Source organism: Meriones unguiculatus, chromosome 4 (assembly GCF_030254825.1).
Source record: "Meriones unguiculatus strain TT.TT164.6M chromosome 4, Bangor_MerUng_6.1, whole genome shotgun sequence".
Lineage (NCBI taxonomy): Eukaryota > Metazoa > Chordata > Mammalia > Rodentia > Muridae > Meriones > Meriones unguiculatus.
In genome coordinates, this window is record NC_083352.1 from 23,107,999 (window position 1) to 23,115,946 (window position 7,948).

At 41.0% G+C, this 7,948-nt stretch overlaps 1 pseudogene; it reads right to left on the reverse strand.

The window, feature by feature from the left end:
* Positions 1 to 464: 464 nt before the first annotated feature.
* LOC132653873 (small nucleolar RNA SNORA17) lies at positions 465 to 583 on the reverse strand (annotated as a pseudogene).
* Positions 584 to 7,948: the final 7,365 nt, after the last annotated feature.

A 7,948-nucleotide genomic window follows, 5' to 3' on the forward strand; every position in this document is an offset into this window, starting at 1 on the left:
CAGGCAAGGTGCAGGACCTGCTCTCTCAGGTGCTGCAGCTGGTTAGAAGCATGACCATCTCTCCTGCTCTCATGACCCCAGGACGAGGTCTTCAGCCTGCTGCAACCAATGGTAAGAGATGATGGGAGAGAAATACCACTGAAGGTATTTCAGTGGTAGAGCCAGGTTTTCCTGGCATGTACCCTGAGTGTTAGCTCACCCACAACTCCTGCAGTGTGCAGGCCTTGCTCTCCCTTTCCAGGCTGCCTGGCACCTGTCTGGTGGTCATCTCGGGCTTGCTCCTTGCCAGACCTGAGTGGCCTCATGTGAGGGTCATCTGTCTTGATCTCACTCCCACCGGGGGCCTTCCATCCCAGGTGGAAGTTCTTCTAGTCTCCAGCTTGCTCCTGATCCTGGCATTCATGGGGGATGGAAGAGCTGTTGGCGCAGAATTGGTGGTCAGATCAGGTCCACTTTTTTCAGGGAATGCTAGGTTACTAATCATTTAGATGTTCATAGGTCAGAACACTGAGTGTAGACATACCCTCTCCTCTGCACCTGCTGACAAAGAGAATTTCAAGATTGACTCTTCACAGGTTGTAGTTACCATGGAGATGGCACATGATATTGGCCATTTCCTTGGAATATAAAGAAGAACAAACTTGGTTTACATTGGATTGATACAAAAGTAGGCATGCAGGCAGAAATGCAGAGGAAGCATTTATCACGATAATCATATGAGTTAATGTTTACCATGGACTTCTGGATTTAAAATTTATGTTTATTTTATATTTTATTTTTAAAATGTGCTTTTAAACTGAACAGAGTTATATCTCTCTTCCCCTTCATATGTTTAACCCCTCTGAGGTACCTTCCTTCCAACCTCCAATGTCCCCTCCAACTCACATAGATAGCCCCTTTTTCTTTCTTATTGTTATACATATGTGTATAATTATGTATGTGTACACACTAACATAAATACAAACTCTTGAGTCTGTTTTCAGGGTTGGTATGTATATGGTTTCTGGACTGACCATTCTTTATTAGACACCCCATATAGGGGCTTATCTCTGGGGGGAGCTAATTTTTCTTCTCTAAGCAGTCATTAGTTGCCTGTAGTTCTTTTTCTAGGGGTAGGGCTTCTCAAAATTTCCTCCTTCCACATTAGCCTGTTCATTGTTCCAGTCTTGTTTGAACAACCATTTCTAAGAGAGACTTCCTGATATTCTGGCCCTTAATCCTCTTTCTGACCCTTCTTTCACGATGTTTCCTGAGCTGTAGGTGTAGGAACTGTGATAGAAATGTATTTGTTGGGCCTGGGCTCTCCACAATCTGTTGATTTCTTCATATGAGAATAGTGAATATAGATAATATTTAAAGTGACAAGACTCATTAAAATTATTAAGATCATGAAGGGAAGAACAGAGCACCCAAGTCCGGACGGTGGAGAATTCAAACATCAGTGTCTCACGTGTGAGAGCACAGCCCAGAGGCAGACCTGGAGACATGGTGGGTGATAGACACGTAGAGCAGTGAATGTGGTGTCCTGAAATCCAAGTCAGGAAAGTGCTAGGCAGGAAAGAGTGGAGGAACACGCCAGAGCACTCACGGTTGTATTTGAGCATGTGCAGCTGATTCCCAACTTTGATAAAGAGTGGTTTGGGTAGAGTGTCATGGTGGCTGGCAGAAGTGGATGCAGAGGTTTTGGTATGTTTGAATCTTTCCACCAAACATCATATATTAGAAATAACCTCAATGGTAAGTGTGTCAGGAAGTGTACCTCCTAAAAGGTGGTTTTTGCTCATGAGGTCTCTGCCTTCATGGATGGATCAACATCTTTATCATAAAGTGGATTTGTTATGAAACTGGGTTTGACTCCTTTTAGCTCACTTGGACTTTACCTTATTTTTTTCTTACAAATGATGGTCTGTATCCTAATCATCTCCCAAAAAGTAAGACGCTGAAAGCTTTGTTTTGCATGCACTGGTGTTCAAGGGGATTGGAGGAAAGGATGTAATCTCACTGTAGATGCATTGAAGGGTGCATGGCTTCGTAGGCTGTGTGGTGGTGGAAACAGCAAAGGTGCGACTAAGAAGCAGATCACTGGGATTGCACTCCTGGAGGGCACTGCTGAAACATTCCCTCCTAGAGTGGAAAAGGCTGTGTTATACTTATTAATGTCTTGGATCACCAAGCCCTTCCAAGCATTGCAGTCATTTTTACTCTCTCAACTACTAAATTGATATCTCTTAAAACAGGCTTTATACTCACCAATGTCAACAAATTTCATCCTAAAGAGTACAGACCCACATCAGCAGCTGCAATTCTGTGCTACAGATCAACCAGAGCGACACAGGAGAAAAGTTACCTTTTTTCTTTATGGGATGAATTATGCTAACTTTCTTGTTTGATCTGTCAAATTCTGTCCAGGTTGGGGCTGTTGGCAAGGAAGAAAAGAGACAGATTTTCAAGGGCCGAGCCAAAACTAGAAATCAATTATTAAAAAGGGAAGGTAACTTATCCCCTTAATTACACTTCTAATAAGTGATTAATCAGGAGGACCTGAGGAGGGAGAGGAAGAGACAGATAGACTGAAGTGAAAGAGTGAGGAAGAGACCATAGGGATACACTAGAGGGAGAGACAGGGGAGATAGCAGACAGAGAAAGAGACCAGACAGAGAAAGAGAGATGAGAGATATACTAGAGAGAAAGAAAGAGAGAAAGGCAGAGAGAGACAAGAGAGAGATCAGACAGAGGAAGAGAGAGTCCAGAGAGAGAACAACAGAGAGAAAGAGAGCAGGGAGAGAGAGATCAGAAAGATACTAGAGACCAGAGAAATAGACTACATAGACAGACCACACAGAGAGAGATGAGAGACAGAGACTGCAGAAAGAGAGACTGAGGGAGAAGAGAGACTGAGCGAGAAGAGAGACTGAGGGAGAAGAGAGACTGAGGGAGAAGAGAGACTGACAGACTGTCTAACCGAGACAGAAACAGGGGCAGGGGTATCTATAGTCCTGGGAAGATGTCATTCTGTGATAGGTAGCATCCTGGCTGTGGCCTGCCTGGTGGATTTTAGAGATAAGTAAACCGCACTCCAGCCATTACAGCGTGAAATGAAAATGCTCTCCCACCTGCAGGTTTCTTAAATTTAGTTTTATTTTCCATTTTTGGACTCTCTAAGGCCTCTAGGAGAAAAAAAGAGTCAGGGGAATGTAGTGAAAACAGCATATGAGGCTAGGATGTTTGCTCACTATTTACCTCTTGTGATATTAACCTAATAAGCCAGAACCTCTCCATTATGATTCTCCAAATGCTTGATTTTGAGTAAGACACACAGTAGTCTCTGCAGATTTGGTATCATGAGGAAAGCCCACTCCAATCTATTCTAGAGAAAGCAGGTGGTTCTCAAGTACTACTTGCTTTTGGGAGTTAGTGAAATTATGCTAGCAGATTGCTGTAATAGAAAGATGTCAGCATATACCTGGGGATAAAGGCATAGTTATAAACTGTATGTATTGCTCTTCTAATATTTTTACCAACATTTTGCTTAATTTAAAAAGTATACTTTATTGTAGATATGACAATATATTTCACAAATTAGATAGCACTGTAATAGAATGGGTTGTTGTATATATAGCAATATAGTTTACATATCAAAGATAGTACTACAATAGAATTGTTTTATATAGTTTTTTTAATTGTACATTACAATTAGATTTTTAATTATACAAACAATTAGATTTCAAGGAACTGATATTGTAGGTATGAATAAATAACTTCATTAGCATCATTTTCATCCATTTCCAAATCGGACAATGGTTAACTCTTTTTCTCCATCGCTCTTTTAAGCCAATCTTAAATTTAACATAAAATTTCTATTTCTATTTATTTATTTATTTATTTATTTATTTACTTATTTAGGTTTTATATAGACTTAAACAGAAGAAAAATGGAAACATTTTAGGTTACAAAAGACTTCCCCTAAAACAAATGAAAATCATATTTTCTAAGCGAGTCACTGCAGCAAATACATTTGTTGACTAGTCATGACTAATCTCTATTGCACCAACAGTCAACAAAATTAAAAAAAAAACCCAACTTTCAAAATTTTAAAAATTTGTTAAAACAGATAATCAGGAATTACCTGGTGGCAATTTCTTTAGTGTTTTCAGCTTTGTTGTTTGAATCATGTGCTAATATCAAGATTGGTGGTAGAGAGCGTTCTGGGTCTCAGCCCTTTCACATAGATGGGACAGCCTGTTTCACACACGGTAAGGAGACCAGTTGAACACCTTGTCCTGAATGGCCCAGGAAAGTACCTATTTACCTAGAGCAAAAGATCAGGGCTTCCACTATAGTTAAGGACCTTCACTGATGCTACTAATGTATGCTAAGTCAAAAGCATGGAAACAACCAGTTGTAGACATGGGTGGTCTACTACTCAGAAGGGAATAAAATACCTACGATTTGAACTTCCTATCACACAATGTCTTTCAATGCCTCTGTGATGCAAGCGATACGCCAGCATGACGCTTTGTCTTTAAGCACTTATTTACAAAATGCCGAAATTTATTGTGAGCTCAAATAAGAACAAAGGAAATGAAAAGAAGCCATGTTTTCTGACATTACGTTTTCACCAAAAAAGCCACCTTTCAGCTTCCCTGGTATTTGTGGAATGCATATTAGTCACTAGGATTGTGACCAATAACACGAATACCGTTACTTCTGTGGGATGTGGATGTCTGGTAGAGTCCATGAGAGGACCATCCTTCATGGTAAAGGGAGGTTTACCGGGGAATGGCAGGCTGCTTCAAGAACTGGGAATAATCTACATTTCCATGGTGATTAAGGTCATTTTTTTAAACCCATTAACAGGAACTCATTGCTCGACAACAACAACAAACACACAAAATCCCAAATCACTCATCTAGTAGTCTAAATCCCTACCTGCAAGAAAAAGAAAAGTTCACTCGCCTGGGCTGGCATACTAATTCTCTGTGAGTGTATTTAATAGTGTGAATAAATATCTTCAAGAGAAGAGTGGGCTCCACTTTATGCTTTTTAAACTATTTTTGGTAGGTCACATTCTCACCTGAGATTTAGGCACCAAACAGGAAGTAGACAATGTACATGAAAGTTCCTTGAAGGAAACAGTGAAATAATTAAGAAAAAGCATTACCAAAGAAGATAGGGTGGAGTCAGATATCTAGCTGCTGGTGTTTAGGTAATGGAAGAGAAATCTGAGCACAGTAAGAACAAAACACACAGGTGCAGAGATTTGCTATGCATTGTGGATCGGCCTTTAATTACTCAATTTGAGTAATTAAGTTAATTACTTAATTACTTTAATTTGAACCAGGGCTACTCCTTGACCAAAGTCAGTTGAGTTCTTTATAAGAGGTTTTCTGGATCGTAAGAACCAGGGGTTCCTGAAAGGACCAGGGGTTGAGAACTTGAGAGTGGGTATGACGTCACTGTTTTATGATCATCCTTAGCCTAAGCACTTAACCTTTAGGAGCCTCTCTTTCCAAGTCCATGAAAAGACAGTACACTGGGACCTTGGCATTGGAGAAGGAGATGCCTCTTGCTCTACCATATCTTTTGTCTCTCAAATTTTAATAAATTGTAAAAATAATACCTTAGTGATCATGGTTTTAATACTTATCAATATGATTTGGTAACTGACATATGTATGCCTGTCTACCCACCATGACCACAGTGAAGAGAATAAACACAGCTATTTTCCCCAGAGTATTCTCATGTCCCTTTCAATGTCTGTCTTATCACTACCCCTGCTTTAGACCCTACATAATATCTATAGACCATTAACACTGAAGTCACCTTTCAGTTTTTAGCAAGGAAACAAATAATATTAGGGTGTAGGTGTTGAGCAGTTAGCCCAGCTTATACCAGTGTAAAGTTCGTCCTCACCATGTTATTTTGTTATAGCACAAGCAACCCAAACCTGTAACTCAGGTTAGAATTTAGAATTAGAATCGCTGCTTGTGGCAATCGTCATAGTTGACTAATCAATCGAGAAGAGATTTCTATCTAGCCATGGATTGTCTCAGGACAAAAGCCGTGATATATGCAGGGGCTCCTCAGGAGCTGTGGTGTGATCTACTAAATAAAGCTCCTTAAGATTTTTTTTTTTTACATTTATTTATTTGTATCTGGGAGTTGGTTCCCTCCTTTTACCACGTGAACACCAGGCGGTCATGCTTGGCAGCAAGCGCTCTTAGTTGCTGAGCCATCTTGCTGGCCCCTACGCTGAAAGTGTCAGGTAGTGGTGGTCATTAGCAGAAATCCTTACAAGCTTCCTATGGTGTTATTTACATCGTAAGACTGCTCTGCCCTGGCCCAGAGAAGACAGAATCAAAGTGATCTCAGAGGACTGTCTCGGGTTTTTTTTGCTCTGTAGGCAGCGTACACACATATCCTATTCAGATGAGAACACAGGAGCACAGATCCACCTTGGCTACGCCACCTGGATAGCTTCCCTGATCCGAAGTGTCACAAACTGTTTTCTATCTTGGGAGGTGAGGCGAAGTCCATTTTCAGCTCAAATTGTATTTCATGGTTTTCTTCTCGGCCTAAGAAAGTAATAGGTTGAAAGTGCAGAAAGCTCAATCACCACACAATTGTGACTGCACTTAACTGGAGAATAAATCAAGGTTGGAGAGTTTACGGGGAAAGGATTAAGGGACTGAAAATTCACCCTGGGCAAATTTATTTCTAAAGCTTTTATGCTTAAATATATAAATAAATAAGAAGGAAAGACCAAATAGAAGGATATATATATATATATATATATATATATATATAAAACTTATAAAAAGCAGTAAAAAGTTGATTAAACACTAATCCTGTGGTTTTTCTTTAGCTTTCTTATAGGAAGGACTTTTTGTGAGGGCACATGGGTGTGAGGGGCAATCAGCAGGGCAGGGAGCAAACCAGGATTGGGAAAGGCACACTCCTCCCTCATGTCCTGGATGTGCAAACCCTGGCCCTGTTCTGGGAGGTGAGCGCTGTGACCCTGCTTTAGCTGTGGGGTCGTGCCAGCAAGACTGGTATTGTGTGGAGTCCCTGGGGGCTTTTTGGAGCTTCTCCTTTGCTCAGACAGTTGTTGGGCAGAATGAGTGGTCTGTTCAAAAGATGACTTCGCTCTTCTTGACAGATGTGGTCAGTCTTTCAATTGTAACCCTCTCTGGATTTTGCTTTTACATATGTTCAAAATGGAGTCTTTCCATATTATGTTTTGATCATTTCACTTGTTTGGAAGTCTGTACTTCCTGCCAGTGTTCTTTGAGAAACATATCCTCCCTTTTTTTGCTGGCAGATGTTTCTGATGTGAGAGCCTCCATCTGCCCGGAGGTCTCTTATGATTACCTTGTGTCAGCAGGTTGAGGTGACAAGATGAGCAATTTAAAGCCCCTTTGTCAGACAGAATCTTCTAAGACTTGTGGAATAATGCCAGGGCTTCCTTTGCAGTGCTTCTTAGGTATGGAGCTCTTGGCTACAAGGTTTCATATGAGCTTCCGTTTAACAGTTACATTTGCTGAATGGGCAGCGTTTGCCAATTCGGGGTTTGACACATAGTGAAGGATACTTGCAGAGACTAAAAGCAACTTTGGCAGTCACACCCTGAGCGACAGAATAGGGCTTTGCCTATGGCATTTTCATTCTGAGCCCTCCTCGCCTTGGGTTTCCTTGCTTGACACACTGTCCTTGAGGCTCACAAACCCCATCGCTGCCTCCTACTTTAGCTCCTGTCCCGTAGCAACATTTATCAGGCATTATTATTTAGTTACCTTCTCCCTGGACACCACAGCATCTTATATAGAGTTATCTCCAGTCCTAAGATAGAAAAATCATTGACGGTCCAGGGAGGAGTGCTCAGAAAGAGGAGTCTCCTCACAGACCCATCCAGTTGTACAGGATAATCTCTCCATCAGATATTGCACTG